The 17,457-nt window shown below is 34.9% G+C and overlaps 1 protein-coding gene across 2 annotated transcripts in view; it reads left to right on the top strand.

Annotated features, from left to right (window-relative positions):
* The window catches only part of Cyrib (CYFIP related Rac1 interactor B), a 144,082-nt gene that overhangs the window by 87,623 nt on the left and 39,002 nt on the right, over positions 1-17,457 (top strand). For both annotated transcript variants that reach the window (XR_013343968.1, XM_077800915.1), the window contains exon 3: positions 6,469-6,507. The gene's annotated coding sequence lies outside the window, so the exon portion shown is untranslated. The remainder of the gene's footprint in view (positions 1-6,468; positions 6,508-17,457) is intronic.

Below are 17,457 nucleotides of genomic sequence, written 5' to 3' on the forward strand. Positions count from 1 at the left end.
GTGTAGAATGACAAAGAAGCCTGAGATTTTTATTCAGACATTTGAACTCTCATATATCTTAGGCGTAGTTATTCTGAGAAGTATACCACTTTAGATATAGTATAGAACTAGAGAAATACGTATATCTTACTATAATTTTAATATTAAGAAGTAGTGACTGTGTTTAATATAACTAACATTTCCCTTAATATTCACACATTCTAGATTATATTTGCTATCTTACAAATAAAGGAAACTGATGCTCAGATAATTTAAATACGTGAAAGTCTTCATTTTACAAACAACAAACAGATACTTAAGGAACTTAATAGTTGAAAAAATAAGTCATGACTCTACCCTGGTCTTCTTCCAAAACGAATGCTCTAGTTTGTTGTATTGCTATATATATATATATATATATTTTTTTTTTTTTTTACTATTTTGCCTTCCTAAATTATAATAATCTTTCTTCTTGATTATATACATTCATGTAAACTCTCAAGATATTTGGATATCCTTTATTTTTAGTTTTTATAAGAGTAACTGTCTTTCCACTTAAAATTTCTTTAAGATTTAGTTTTGAGAAGTTAAACTCTAATCCATTCCCAAATATAGACCAAGAAGACTCTCAGTTTTCCATGGGTTATTTTAATGACACTTAAGAAATAAATTTTTCATTCTTCATTGCCCTGTGATGATGCATTTCTTACCTAGAATACTTTTGAACTTTTTGACACCTTTTCATGCTCGTGCAAATTTCTATTCATCCTTCAGAGCCCATTTCCGACACTAGCGCTTTAGAAAATCTTTCTTAATACCTACTTTCTATGCTCTACTCTTAACTGGAAATACTCTTTTCTTAATTGCCACAGTAACTCAGTCTAGGCACTTCTTAAGAACATATTGCTTTTCATCAGGGTATCTCCTGGGTTATCTGTGTTGGTATTAGGTATACAGTAAATTTTGATAAACATTTGTTTTCTTTTTATGTACATTTGGACCTTTTCTGGTTTCATATATTAAGAATTGCCTTAGTTAAGCATATTTCTATCAAAGATGGCCACAGCCAACCCTATATGCATTTTAACTTTGCAACTTTCCCCAAATGATTGTGTATACCAGTTTCACACTTTTTTTTTCTTTTTTTGTTAATGAGGACCAGTTCTTCTCATCTATTCTGCTTTTTAGAAAAATTTTGGCCAAATGAATATTGAATACCTTTTTAAAAGTTCTTAAAACAGGCATATATTTGTTAGAAGTAAATAATGCTCTCTGTGTATGTGTGTGACGCTGCTAGGCAAGTACTGTACCACTGAGTTATATCCCCAGCCAATAATGCACTTTTATAATTTTATATAATTTTATTTGATGAGGAAACATGGTCAGTAGGTCTGTTAATTCAAGTGTTATTTTCCATTACTAAGGTGGTTTTTAAGATTGTTTTGTGAGGTTAGTGTGATCTTGAGTTCAAGGCCAGCCCGGTCAACACAGTGAGACCCTGTCCCACAAAACAAAATAAAAATGATTGTTTTCTGTATGTCAAGGGGACCTTAAACAATTGAATTTCATTCAATTGTATCATATACCCAAATGGAGTACAGCCTAGGTTGCACAAACCAGTTAGTTTTATGTACCATCACTTGCTAGCAATCAGCAGAGGTAACTCAGTGCTCTAAATTTGTAGCTCTATGCCTTATCTTTTGCTGGAGGCAAAGAAATTTTTAACATGTAAAAAACCTTTATTTTTTAAAATTTTTCTATTATTAGTTGTTCAAAACATTACAAAGCTCTTGACATATCATATTTCATACATTTGATTCAAGTGGGTTATGAACTCCCATTTTTACCCCGTGTACATATTGCAGATTCACATCGGTTACACATCTACTTTTTTACATACTGCCATACTAGTGTCTGTTGTATTCTGCTGCCCTTCCTATTCTCTACTATCCCCCCTCCCCCCTCCCCTCCCCTCCCATCTCTGTCTCTATCCCATCTACTGTAATTCATTTCTCTCTCCTTTTTTTACCCCTTTCCCCCTTACTTCCTCTTATATGTAATTTTGTATAACAATGAGGGTCTCCTTCCTTTACCATGCAATTTCCCTTCTCTCTCTCTTTCCCTTCCCCCTCTCATCCCTGTTTAATGATGATCTTCTTCTCGTGCTCTTCCTCCCTATTCTGTTCTTAGTTGCTCTCCTATTTTCGGACGACATGATTCTATACCTAGAAGACCCAAAAGGGTCTACAAAGAAACTACTAGAGCTAATAAATGAATTCAGCAAAGTGGCAGGATATAAAATCAACACGCATAAATCAAAGGCATTTCTGTATATCAGTGACAAAACCTCTGAAACGGAAATGAGGAAGAACACCCCATTCACAATATCCTCAAAAAAAAAAAATACTTGGGAATCAACCTAATAAAAGAGGTGAAAGATTTATACAATGAAAACTACAGAACCTTAAAGAGAGAAATAGAAGATGATATTCGAAGATGGAAAAATATACCCTGTTCATGGATAGGCAGAACTAACATCATCAAAATGGCGATATTACCAAAAGTTCTCAATAGGTTTAATGCAATGCCAATCAAAATCCCAATGGCATTTCTTATAGAAATAGATAAAGCAATCATGAAATTCATATGGAAAAATAAAAGACCCAGAATAGCAAAAGCAACTCTAAGCAGGAAGTGTGAATCAGGAGGTGTAGCGATACCAGATTTCAAACTGTACTACAGAGCAATAGTAACAAAAACAGCATGGTACTGGTACCAAAGCAGGAGGGTGGACCAATGGTACAGAATAGAGGACACAGAGACTAATCCACAAAGTTACAACTATCTTATATTTGATAAAGGGGCTAAAAGCATGCAATGGAGGAAGGATAGCATCTTCAACAAATGGTGCTGGGAAAACTGGAAATCCATATGCAACAAAATGAAACTGAATCCCTTTCTCTCGCCATGCACAAAAGTTAACTCAAAATGGATCAAGGAGCTAGATATCAAATCAGAGACACTGGTCTGATAGAAGAAAAAGTTGGCTACAATCTACATATTGTGGGGTCGGACTCCAAATTCCTTAATAGGACACCCATAGCACAAGAGTTAAATACAAGAATAAACAAATGGGACTTACTTAAACTAAAAAGTTTTTTCTCAGCAAGAGAAACAATAAGAGAGGTAAATAGGGAGCCTACATCCTGGGAACAAATTTTTACTCCTCACACTTCAGATAGAGTCCTAATATCCAGAGTATACAAAGAACTCAAATAATTAAACAATAAGATAACAAATAACCCAGTCAACAAATGGGCCAAGGACCTGAACAGACACTTCTCAGAGGAGGACAATCAATCAATCAACAAGTACATGAAAAAATGCTCACCATCTCTAGCAGTCAGAGAAATGCAAATCAAAACCACCCTAAGATACCATCTCACTCCAGTAAGATTGGCAGCCATTATGAAGTCAAACAACAAGTGCTGGCGAGGATGTGGGGAAAAGGTTACACTTGTACATTGCTGGTGGGGCTGCAAATTGGTGCGGCCAATATGGAAAGCAGTATGGAGATTTCTTGGAAAGCTGGGAATGGAACCACCATTTGACCCAGCTATTCCCCTTCTTGGACTATTCCCTAAAGACCTTAAAAGAGTGTACTATAGGGATACTGCTACAGTGATGTTCATAGCAGCACAATTCACAATAGCTGGACTATGGAACCAAGCTAGATGGCCTTCAGTAGATGAATGGATATAAAAAATGTGGCATTTGTACACAATGGAGTATTACTCTGCACTAAAAAAATGACAAAATCATGGAATTTGCAGGGATGGATGGCACTAGAGCAGATTATGCTAAGTGAAGCTAGCCAATCCCTAAAAAACAAAGGAGAGCAACTAAAAAACCTTTAGACTTGGCTGGGATTGTGGCTTAGCAGTAGAGCACTCACCCATCACGGGTCGGGACCTGGGTTCAATCCTCATCACCACATAAAAATAAAAGGCACTGTGTTGTGTTCATCTACACCTAAAAAATAAATATAGAAAAACCCCTCTAGACTTGTAGTTGGATGGTGCCTGGATTTTCCAACTTAAATGTTAACTTTATATTATATTTTATTTCTAAGGATGAATATAATTAGAAGTCATTTAATAAGTCTTGGTTTATTAAGAATTAGGATAAATTTAATTTCACCATGGCTTTATTCAGATGACACTTCCATTTGTAGAAGTGGCCAGCCAAGCCTTTTTATTTATTTCTGGGTGACTCTAGAGGGTCTTAGGGAAAGAAGTTTTGCTTTGGCAAAAAAAAAAAAAAAAAAAAAAAAAGATCCAATTTGTAATCACATTGATGGAAGAGAAGCTTTTGAGGAAAGCCACAGTGGTAAGGCTTTGAACATAAATAGCTTCCACTCATACTGTAACTGATAGACATGAATTAATATATAATAAATTGTAGACAAAATGAAATTTGGAGCAGAAGTTTCAGATGGATGGTTAATTCATAGACTGTTTTATTTGACCTGTTTCTTAAACTTATTTCATTAGTTGGCTATGTCTAAACTCTGAAATGAATGTCTAGCACTGCATCCCCTGCATTTTCGGCATGGGATAATAATAGCAATGACACTATGCCAATATATGTGCATGAAACACACAAATATTGATTGCCTTAGTTAGCATTTCTATCAAAGATGGCCCCAGCCAATCTTATATGCATTTAACTTTGCAACTTACGTCCTAGAGCCTCTTGAACACAGAAGAAGTGGTAGATCTAACGCTGCTCATCCAGCTGAATCTTCAGCTTTGAGTTAATCAGAGATAATAGGTGGGAGGATTTTAGTGAGAAAGTAGGTGGAATATTGAGTGTACAAAAGAGAGTAGTGGAAGAGGGCACCAAAGTTTTCAACCTAAGCAACGGAAAGGAAAATGTTATCACTTGAGAGAGGGGAGGTCATCTGTAGATCGGATTTTAGGAGGGAAGTTGAGAAATTCAGTCTTGGACATGTTAAGTTTAAACATCTCATTAGAGATGCCGAATAGACAGTGGCTGTGTGAGTGTGAAGTAGGAGAGAACTGTCTAGACTTCACATGAAGTGCCTCCTGACAGAAGCCATTTCCTTCTCCCCCAGAATCAGAATGTTTAATCTAGAGGAGCCTAAATTTTGCCAATTCTACTTCCATCTGTTGTTGTTTCTTAAAAACTATAAGAGCATCACTAACAGCTCAGCTTTTTTATTTTATTATTTTATTTTTGTTGTTGTTGTTGTTTGTTTATTTTGTGGTGCTGGCTATTGAACCCAGGGCATTGAACGTGCAGTGCAAGCATCCTACCAACTGAGTTATATCCCCCACCCAGCTCAGCTTTTAGAAGATCATTTACCATCTTAGAAGATAGTGGCCCCTCAAGATGTTACCTAACATATGAAAAATGTGTGTTTTGAGTTATAAAATACACAATTAGGAAAAGGTGGCTAGTTACATTATTTAGATGTTTCTCTCTCTCTCTCTCTCTCTCTCTCTCTCTCTCTCTCTATATATATATATATATATATATATATATATATATATATAGAATATAGAATAAGCTAGTTTGTTATGGTGGCTAGACTTCTCTTGGTTGCAAAGGTATTTAAAACGAAAAATACTCATTGTAAAGATTTCATTTTGCCTAAAATAATTTTAGGCTTTGAGGTGGTAAAATCAATCCTAGAGAGGAATTTGGGATTTACTTGAAGTTTTGCCAAACATGCCTCTGGTAAATAAATATATTATAGATGATTTTCATGGAGTAAGGATTTTAGGTCTCTAATACATCAACACTAAATGAATTTAACCTGTGCCAAGAATGTATAAACATGACTTTTCTGATAATTTTAGGCCCATTTTCAAGAATAAAAAGGAATTACTAGTTCTTGTATTATCCCTTATTTCATAAATTGAGGATTATGTATTTTTCTTGGTACACCTATTGGTCTTTGGGCATCGTGTAAGGATGGCATCTAGGTTGTCTCGTCATTTGTTTGTGTTTTTCCAAGACTTAACATGGTCCCTTTCTCTCTCTCTCTCTCTCTCTCTCTCTCTCTCTCTCTCTCTCTCTCTCAGCACTGGGGGATCAAACCCAGGGCCTCACTAATGCCAGGCCAGTGTTCTACCACTGAGCTGCATTCCCAACCCTTTTTAATTTTGCTTTGAGGCAGAGGATCTTGATAAGTTTCCCAGGTTAGCCTTGAACTTGTGATCCTCCTGCCTCAGCCTCCCAAGTATCTAGGATTATAGGTGGAACCAGAACACGTGGGAACATTTTACTCTTAGTAGGTCATCTGTGAACAGTGGCTGAGTTACTCTAAGGAAATAAATATGTATGTATAGAACATGCATGTTATAGCATTCATGAGCTATATTTCTAACATTTGCTATATAACTCATTTAAAAGTATAATAATGTTTTAGACTTTCTTCCTTTTTTTTCTTTCTTTAAACAGAAAGAAGGACAACAACAGAATCACCAGCACTGGCTGAAGGTAAATATGTCTTTGGGTGAAATGATTATCTAGATATAAATGTAAAATTATGACTTAAGTAGAAACCTACATTGATTATATAAAATTTAAGGGAAATGTATATTCAAATACTAAAATTGTCATTAAGAAATACTCTGTTATTTCTGACTTAAAAAAGGAAGTAGTGGGGGAAATTAAATTAATTTGAACTCTTTTCCTTACAGCTCTCTTTCAATAGGAGAGGTATGTGTTTTCTTTGAATTCCCTTGTAAGTCATTTTAGCTATCACCTCAATAGTTCATCAATAAAGGTTAAGCTTTAGTTTTCATACTTTTAAAAATGTGTGTATTTAAATTCCCCAACCCCATTGGAAACTAGAAATGAAGACACTTTTACACATCATTTAAAAGAATTCTATTATTGGTTTTGGTCCTTATAAGTCAAGGTTACTAAACAGTATATGTAGTTACTATTAAAGCTTCCTGAGTATCTAAATACTTACAATCCTGCACTTATTTTTCTGCTCCAATTATTTTTCTTAAAACATGTTAATAGGTATTCAAAAATGTATATATTTTTTAATAGCTGTACTTTGTGTTCTTCAGGTAAAAACAATCAGTTTAAAAATGTCTTCCTGTGTTCTTCTAGTCAGAAATGGGCTATATATTTATAGGGATATATGTGTATATATATATATATATATATTTTAAAACCAGCCTGTTGTTTTGTTAGAGCTGATAGGATAGTTAATTATGATGGTCCTTGAAAGTTGTCACTGCTTTACCTACTCTGTGTGCTACAGCACTTAACCAGTTTTGGTGCCAAGGAGCTCTTTGGTGAGGACCTAGTCTGGAGAATCCTGTGAATTCTGCCCAAGAATGATGATTCATGATTATATGAAATAAAATACATAGGATTAAAAAGGAAACCAGTTAGCTTAAAGCACCATTAACACATATTCAAAAGATAAATTTGTGGTTGATGATGTATGTTTGTTACATTAGAGTATAAGGTTTAGGAAGGATTTTGCTGCTCACTGTAATTTTAAATAGTGATGAGCCTGCAGTATTTGTAATATAATATGAAAATACCTATAATTTCCATTAAATGACAAGTGCATAGATACTTAAAATATTACTGTGGTTTGTTGACCATAACTTGATTGAAGGAACTGCTAGTTTTCATAGAGGTTAGTAAAAAGCTTTTCATTCAGATTTACATCATTTTATTATTATGGTGACCCCCTGATTAAAAGCCCCAGACTGAGAACCTTTGTTAGTGAAAAGTCAGCTTGACTTTACTTTCTCTCTTATACTTGAGTAAGTGTAGTTATTTTTTTCATATATAACTATCTTAAAGAAGTAGTTACACATCTATTCCTTTAAAATATCCTAATTGGCCAGGCATGATAGTGCACATCTGAAATCCCAGCTACTTGGGAGGCTGAGGTAGGAGGATCACAAGTTTGAGGCCAACCTGGATAACTGTCTCAAAAAAATTTGTAAGAGGCCTGGGTGTGTAGCTCAGTGATAGAATGTTTGCCTAATATACTTAAGGTTCTAGGTTCAATTCTAGTCCCCTCGCCACCCCCACCCCCACCCCAAATCCTATGGTGTAGTGTAGAAGTTTGTGAAATAGCTTTGGGTATGCTTTTCAATAATAAGGTATATATATATATATATATATATATATATATATATATATATATATGAAAAGAGAATAGTAAATAGGGGTTAAGCCTTAGAGAATACCAGCCTCCAAATATTCTGGTACAAGGAACATGAAGTAATAAACAAGTTTGTGTATTGTGTGTACATGTATATGCATATGTATATATGTGTGTGTTTATCAATGTGAGATGCTAAAAGTTTTTGACAAGAGAATTGCCATTGGAAGTCTGCAGACAGTAAGTGCTCTGATGCTTCTGGTCTGGAAGCACATAAAAAGGTATCTTGCAGAAAGTACCCAGATGTTTTGCAGTTCCTTCAGTGGTATGAAACTATTAGAGTGATAATGCATCAGCCTACTCTAGAAAGAGCCTAGGATGGTGTCACTAAATTCCAGTGCTTTTCTAACACCTGGTAGCTGATTGCTGTAAATTTAGGGAATGGCGGGTCTATTGGAATTTGGTTGATAGCAAAAACAGCATTCACTATGGTTTTGGAAAGGACATGATAAGGTATTTAAATCAATGTGATCTGGCTTGATGCCATATTTTAAAGATGTTCTCAAAAACTGCTCTGCCAGGGTTTTTAAATTAAGCCCCACTATTTCACTCATCATCTGCTTTTGCCTAAGTCACCAGATTTCACTTCAGGAGTTGGGGGTACATGATTTATTTTGTGCTCCTGTTTTCTGGCCTTTCCCATACCTTCACTTCCTTTTCTCTTCCTCTTTCTTTCTCAGCAACTTTGAACAAATAGTAAAAACATTGAGGGTAGTTTAGTGATTTGAGTTGGGCATGGTGGTGCATTCCTATAATCTTAGTTACATGGGGGAGGAGGCAGGAGGATTCTAAATTCAGGGTGGGCCTTGGCAACTTAGCAAGATCTTACCTCAAAATAGAAAATAAAAAGGGCTAAGAATGTAGTTCAGTTATACAGTGTCCCAGGGTTCAACCTCCAGTACTGAGGACAGAAAATTAGTTTATTGATTTGAACTTGAATATATATAAATAATTCTTGTTTGAAAAATATATGAAAATGTAAAAGCTGTAGTAATTAGATATCTTATTTAGTTCAAAAAGTTTATATGACATACACATATTGTTTTTTATCTTCATTATTTGAATTCATTTAAAATTATCCCCAGCACCATAAAACAAGTAAAATAAAGTGATATTAGTGTATTCCATTCTTATTGCTAAGAAAATAACTTTTTGTAGAACAGCTCTTTTGCTTTTTGTTAATTTAAAATGAAGTTTTATTATTTAGTCAATGTTACCAGACCTTGTCATTTGAATAATTATGGAATATTCTTTTTTAATTTACTCAGGAATTTTGTCTCATCTTCAGTTGAAATAAAATAATATTTTTAAAAAGAATATAAAGAAAATTCATACATTCGGCTGTAATTAGTACCTCCTTGGCAAGATGGGAAGGTAATTCAGTGGTAAAGAATATGGTGGGAAAATATTGTTGTCTAGGTACACTTTAATATCTTAGCAATAAACATTTGCCTGGTAACCTTGTTCTTGATTTTCTTAACGTTTGTGGAACTTGAATTATTTCTTAGTAGGTAACACAGTCTATATCCTTACTCCTTAATTTATAAGGCTGCATTTGTTTCATTTGTTTTAAAGTCACTCCTTTTATAGGATGTTTTTAATTTAGGTATTCTCTTTTTAAAAGAATAAACTTTTTTGCTTGATTTGTTAATTTATTCATTCAGTAAAATCTTCATCAAGACTGGCTGTCTGACAGAATGTCTGCTAGAGGTCAAAGTTTCAAAGATGAAAAAGATGTAGACTTTCAGAGATTTAGAAGAACTTTTCTAGAAAACTTATCAAGGAACTGTTATACTCTACTATTCACAAACTGTTCCAAAGAATATAAAAAGCATATACATACATCCTTTGATAGCAGAACCAGAGGGAAAAATTATAGGTCAGTCTCAGTTGTGAAATAATCCAAAATGAAATATTGGCAAACCAAATCTAGAAATATATATTTTTTAAATGACCAAATAGGTCCCAGGATTACAAGGATGGTTCAGTAATCAAAAATGAGTTCATGTAATTTACCATATTAATAGATTAAATGATAGAATGGGTAGTGTTAAAAGATGGCAGTTCTGTCTCAGAATGATATGCACATTTAATGCTAATCAAATAAAAATCCCACCAGGATTTCTTATAGAAGTTGACAGTCATATGGATGATACAAAGTCAAGAATAGCCAAGGCAGTTTTAAAGAATTAGTACTTTAATAAGCACAGACCACCAAGAAAAGAAGAATTAGACTATATCACACGTAAACAATGACATGAGACTAGGGGAAGGAAGCATTTGCCTTGTGCATAAGCATCAAAAGATATGTAGGAAAGAAAAAGGTGGTAAATCAGTCAGAGTTGAGTTCAGAAAACAGAACCACTCTGGGAATGTCAAAAGAATTTAACATAGAAGATTGGTTACAAAAGTATTTAAAAGACTGGAAGAGTCAAAGGGAGAAGTACTATGCTGGAATCCATAGGTTGTTCTTGCCTCTGATTAGGGAATTGGATATTGGTATCACCCTATTCACATTGCTTTAGCAACTGCCAGCCTGTTCTGACCAGAAACTTGTCAGATTGAGACAGCCTAACAGGAACTCAGCTGGCAAGGATGTCTGGAAAATGTTTATGGATTGTGAGTCCCAGTTATACAGAGTAGCGGCAGTATAGTGCCAGTATAGCACCAGTTCTCAGGCATAGCAATACAGAAAGGTAGACATGGGGCTGAGAGATAGTAGGAAAACAGTTGGCAAAGGGAATAAATATGCAATTTTCAGATGGCCTGTGTACATATAAGAATGTGCACAGTTTTAAAGGTAATGAAGCAAGTGTAGATTAAAACAGTGAGATATTTCACAGTCTGTAAATTAAAGCTTGAGGCTTTATGCATGGGAAAGAGGAAGTATTTTACCAGTGGAACAATGAATTGATAGAAGTAGTTTGGAGAGCAGTATAGCCCCACCCAGTAAATTTGTAGCTACCTTTTCATTTTATAAAGACTCTTGCATGTGGGGCACAAGTGTATGTGGCAAGTGTAAGGATGTATTAGACATAATATATTAAGAGTAAAAGTGGAAATAACCTCACTATCAGTAGGGAGAATGAACAAATGATTTTTTTTGAATAATAGAATTGTGAGTAATGGCTAAAATGAACAAACATGATAATTCTCAAAAAAATCATTGAGAAAATCCAGTTTTTAGAAAATTAAATACAGTGTTTCATTTATGCAAATTGAAAGCCAGACCAATATGGTGTTATTTAAAAAATACACAAACTTTGTATTAAAAAATCTTAAAATGTTGGAAGCACACCTTTAAGATACTGATTTCCTTAAGATAGCGAGAAAAGTTAGTTGGGAGATATTAGGAGACTAATTGCACAAAAAAAATGGAGAGGTCATTTAAAGCATAGCCAGTTCACTCCCTGTATCCACAGGTTCACTATCTGGATTCAACCAATTATGATAGAAAATATTCAGAAAAAAAAAATCACATCAGTACTGAACATGAACTGACTTTTCTTTTTCTTTATGGTTCAATAAAAATACAGCAATAGCTATTTACATAGTATTTGCATAAATAATCTAGAGATGATTTAATATAAAAGGTTGCATGTGAATAATGATGTAATTTGAGCATCTATAGATTTCAGGGGATGACTGCATGGCAAAAATGTTATTGCTTTATCTGGATGATAGAGTATATGAATATTACTATTTTTTGTCCCATATTTGATTCTTTTATGTTTGAATTAATGCTTAATTTAAGATATGGTAAATAAGAAAGAATTAAGAATCAGCCACTCTAGGAAACCTTTACTGATCTTAGCGAGGCTGAATTAGGTTATTCCAGAGAAATGTGTTCATAGTGTCCTTTGCTCATTTTACTATGGACAGATGTCACACCATCTTATCTGGTCCTTTCCATTTGTCTCTGAATTCCTCAATGTCGAATATTCAGCATCTATCACTGTGATTGGCAGACAGGTGATAAGTAAAAGTTGTGTGATTTAAAACAACCACTGACACTGCCAGGTGCTGTAAACACTAGATATAAAAATGTCTGAGGTTTTGTATAATGGTAAATTTATGAAAATAGATCATTCAGGGGCTGGGGTTGTGGCTCAGTGGTAGATCGCTCACCTAGCATGTATGAAGCTCTGGGTTCTATGCTTAGCACCACATAAAAATAAATAAGTAAAATAAAGGTATTGTGTCCAGCTACAACTAAAAAATAAATATTTAAACAATATTGTGGCTCAGCGGGAGAGTGCTCCCTAGCACGGGCGCAACCCTGGTTGGATTTTCAGCACCATATAAGAATAAGGCATTGTGTTATGTCCATCTACAAAAAAAGATTCTCTCCCTCCCTCTCCCCCCCCCTCGCACTCTCTCTTTCTCTCTCTCTCAAAAAAAAAAAAAAAAAAAAAAGATCATTCATGCTTTGGAGCATGTGTATTGGGAAGAATACAGGATTGAATTCCAATCCAAGCTTTTTGAATGAACCAGTCTCATGTTCTGTTACCCATCAACAACTTCACATTTTAAAATATTTTTAATTATTGTTAAATACAAAATAATGTATATGCCCTCTGAATTATAAAACCTGAATTTGCCAGTAATTGAGGAATTAGAATATTATTTGTGATTTTGAAAGCTGTGCATTCCTATGGTTATCTTCCCCAGAAATAATGATATCTTTAATGTTATTTAATTTAATGTTATCATAATTTTCTATTTAGTTTCCTTACTCGGAATTATGTTTCTACTGTTTATCTGTTATATAGCTGAACTTAATTTATTTGTGAATATCGCATGTGAACTTTCATAAGCAATGTCAAGTTCTTATTCCAAAATGGTCATACTAGCAGTATTCTTATTGTTTTTTTGTCTCTTTCATTGCTCTATTGAAATATATAATGGAGTGAAACTACTTTAAAATGTTTTATTTCCAGGTTAATCATCTTTAAAACTATTGGCATATATTTGTTTTGTAACATGATATTTAAAGAAAGCCATAATTCAAAGCAGAATGCTACTCCAACAAAATAAAAAGGGGTAACAACTTTGAGCATTACTTATGGCACTGGATGGGTAGCCAGGCTGTTCTTTTGAATGTTGACATGAAGTAAAATTTATTATTAGTCTGTATTCATGGATTTAAAATGGTTTTAATTATTAAATTAATAAAGTGAATTCAGGATAATATTTTGATTATATTTTTCAAGACACAGCTTTGTACTAAGTACTTATAAATTCATAATTTAAAGTTTTGTGTTTGTTTTTTATTTTGTTTGCATGTCCCCATCACACACTATTCTGAATACTCCTCTATTACTTACCTTGGGACTTTCTTATTACTTTCTACTCAGACCCTTTGTTTGTACCTGATATAGCGATTGTAGCAGAAAACATTTATGTGCTTTCATGTTTTATATTGGCAGCTCTGATGGTAATTTGTATTAGTGGTTTAAATTTTAAATGACTGAGGCACGAAAGAGTACAGTAATCTTTGAACCACACCCAGATGCCATGACAGTCTGATATAATACTATTATTGTGGTTCACTTCCATGTATTGATCTCCTCGTTTATTATGTTTAATGTACATGACCTGATATTCTATGGAATCAAATAGTTGAAATAAGATTTTTTCATTTTAAAGTACAAAGTGTGAGTGCATCCACTAGATGTCAGCGTAGGAAAGATACAGGATAGCATGTATAATTGTAGCCAGAAGCAATATGAGAGATTTAGTCTAACAACTGAACTGACTTGTGTGAAGTCACATAGTTTGTGAGAGTTAGGATGAGAAACCAAGTCTTCCCATTTTTATTCCATTTTTTGTTCATGTCACATCTCTTTAAGTCAAGTCGCATATTAACTGTGTGTACTTTACTAGACTGAAATGAAACTATGTCAATCTTGATGTTTGTTAAGAAATCATAGTGAAATTTTAATTGTACTATTAAAATCCAGGAATACCTAACTTTATAGTGTTTCTTGTCTCTTCCTTTACATTTCGTAAAGGAAGGAGAATTGAAGGCTCACTTTATTCATAGCTATACTAGTACCTGAAAATAATGGCTTGAGAAAAATGGTAAAGTTAAGGATTAAGCTGCTCTCTGGAATTCTCTGGTATCAGTCAGATTCTAACCAAGAAAGCAGAAACCATCTAGGCATTTTAAAACGGGGCTTGATATTTGAATTTATTTATAGAAATGTTGGAAGCCTGAGCTAAAGAGGAAGCTAAGGTAACTTAGATACTAATGGAAACTGCAGGAAGCAAGTTATTTCAAGGGCTGGGGGAACAAAAGGAAATAAATGGATTAGGAGAATGTAGGAACTTGGAGGAGGAACCCTGTAGTCCTGGATGCTGAAGCCACTGGGGGGGGGGGGGGCTGCTCTACACAGCTGCTGGGAGTTCCACAGGAAACCAGAGCCTTGACTCCCATCCATCTTGCTGTGGGAAGACTTTAGGATAGTACTTGACAAACAGAAAGAGGGGTGTTTTTGTTTTTTTTTTCTTCTCACTTTCTAGTTTCCTTTTCTTGACATTGTCTTTAAATGGTGGTGGTGCAGTTTCATAAAAGCAGTTCAGTAAGTAGACTGTGCATGCAGTGTTTTAGGTTAATGGTGTCTGAAGGATTTCAGAAGCAGAGATTTTTAAGACTTACTACTATTCTGGCATGTACTTGTTGCTTTTAGCAACCACTGAAGGAAGAAATGTTCATCTTTAATTAAACCTTAGATCTAGAAAAGTGTCAACAGAGTGATGTAACTGGCTTTTAGGGTAGTAATGACTACTTACCTTTCAACTTTGGTTGCATCTTCCTAACTTTATAGTGTTTTCTATAGAGTGGTTTGATCAGAAGAATCTTTTTAAAATGTATTATATATTTCTGTAATTACACTTTTAAAGTGTATCAATTTGGTAACTGCAGGTACTCATTGAAATTCTTGTCACTGGAAGGTCTGTGAAAAGAGCATTTCACAGCAGGAGAAAAGCAGGTACAAAGATTCTCCAAAAATGGGGGCCATTAGAGAAACTTCAGGAAAAACATTGTGGTTTGATGGAGATGAGGTCAGAGTGAGCCAGAGATAGGTCATATAAGGTTTGGGACTTGGTAAGGGTTTGGATTTTATTCTGAGTATGATGGGAAGATATTGCTTAGTTTTGAGCAAAGGAAGGATATGATGTGGTCTGGTTTATATTTATGTACTCTTATGTATATAAATAATATGTATTAGACATATCTATATATAAGTAAATACAAATATAATAAATGATAAATCTAGTAATATGACATTGACATAATTTAATTATTATGAATATGGTTATAAATTATATTACTACAATTATATAAGTAATGTCATATTTGTGTGTGTGTGTGTGTGTGTAGGATTTTTTTTGGGTGGCGGTTCTAGGGATTGAACACAGAGGTACTCAACCACCGAACTGCATCCCCAGTCCTTTTTATTTTTTTATTTTGAGTCAGGGTCTTGCTAAGTTGCTTAGAACCTCACTGAGTTGCCAAGATCAACTTTGAACTTGGCATCCTTCCGCCTCAGCCTCACATGCCACTGGTATTACGAGTGTGTGCTACCACTGCCAGCTGGTTTATATTTTTAATAAGATTGCTTTGCCTTTTATAATAAGAAATTGTAGGAGGTGGCAAGGGTGACAGCAGGGCCTCTGTTAGGACCCTTGAAGTAATCTGGCAAGAGGTCATGGTGGCAGAGATCAGGAAGGGTGGTGTAGCAGTGGAACAGGTGAGACATAGTATCCTTTAAGCTAATGACAAAAACGTATTGAGAAAGGAAGGAGTGTTAGTTATGTCAGATGCTTCTGACAGGTGGTATGGTGAGGAGTTGAGAATTAATTGACCATTGGAATTGGCAACATGGAATTAACTTGGTGGCCTTTTCACAGCAATTTTAGTAATGTGGGGTTGGGGCAAAAGCCAGGTTGGAGCAGGTTTAAAAGAGAATGAAAGGAGAGGGGAAAAAAAAACAGGGAGTGTGGAAGACTACATTTAAGGGATTTTGCTGTGAAGAGAAGCAAGGGAATAAGACGGAGCTGATAAATTTTAAAATGGGAGAAATAAATGCCTACTGACAAAGGGAAGGGTATTGAAAAAGAAAAGAGATCAAGTAGGAAGGAAACAGGAGAATATATTGTCCCAAGTATCAAATGAGAAAATGTTTTAGGAAGGAATGGGTCAAAGGCTATTGCATTCACTAAGTTAAATGTGAGAACTGGCCTTGAAATTGAGCTAGATGTACAAGTTTTATTGATCAGCAGTTTTGTTGCAGTAATGGGTATAAAAGGCAAATTGGAGTGAGGCAGAAGAATAGGATTTGAAAAAGTGGAATTAAATAATTATAGACAGCTGATTTGACAGGTCTCATTAGTTAGAGAAATACAATGTGGTAGTATAGGGGACTTGATGTCCTTGGGCAGATGAAGAAAAGCAGGAGAACCAGGGCCCAGAGGAAAGGTTGTCCCTCAGGAATGAGGTGCAGAGGGTGAAGCACATGATTAAAGTCATTTCTTTCATGGGAGAAAGGGGGTTGTTAGAGATTTGAAGAGGGTTTTTTGTTTGGTTTGGTTTTTTTTTTTTTTTTTTTAATCCCCTGGGGATATGTAGTAGGATTGACAGACAAATCTGAGGATGCACTTCATATTTGTGGTCATTTGTTAAAAGCAGTGGCTGAAACAAGGGACAGTTTTGCCTCCCAGGAGACATTTGGTCTGTACCTGAAGACATTGTTGGTTGTCCCTAGTAAGAGCCTTGAATACTGTCAAGACATCATACCAGGCACAAGATAGTTTCCTGGGCAAAGAATTGTATAGCCAAAATGTTAGTAGTACTGAGTGTAGGAAACCCTAGTTTAAAGTAATACAGGTCAGTATATGAGCTTATTTCCTTCTCTCTCCCCACCCACAAGTATTTATTGTTTATAAGCTGCACATGAGGAAAGCCAACAGTTTTAATTTAAATATTTTGGGCTGGGGATGTAGCTTAACAGGTAGAATGCTTACCTAGCATTGCACAAGGCTGTGGGCTCACTCCCAGCACCACAAAACAAAAAACAAAGTAGTGTAATTTAGATTGTGATATGCTAATAGGGTATGTTGGGTGGTCAAGTGGAATATAACTGGGGTGGCAGGTGCAACCACTTTCAAGAAGATTGGCAGAGAAAAGCTTCTCAGTGAAGGGCACATCTGAGATGTGGCCCAAAGAATGAAAAGAAGCT

This window comes from Urocitellus parryii, chromosome 7, assembly GCF_045843805.1.
Source record: "Urocitellus parryii isolate mUroPar1 chromosome 7, mUroPar1.hap1, whole genome shotgun sequence".
Lineage (NCBI taxonomy): Eukaryota > Metazoa > Chordata > Mammalia > Rodentia > Sciuridae > Urocitellus > Urocitellus parryii.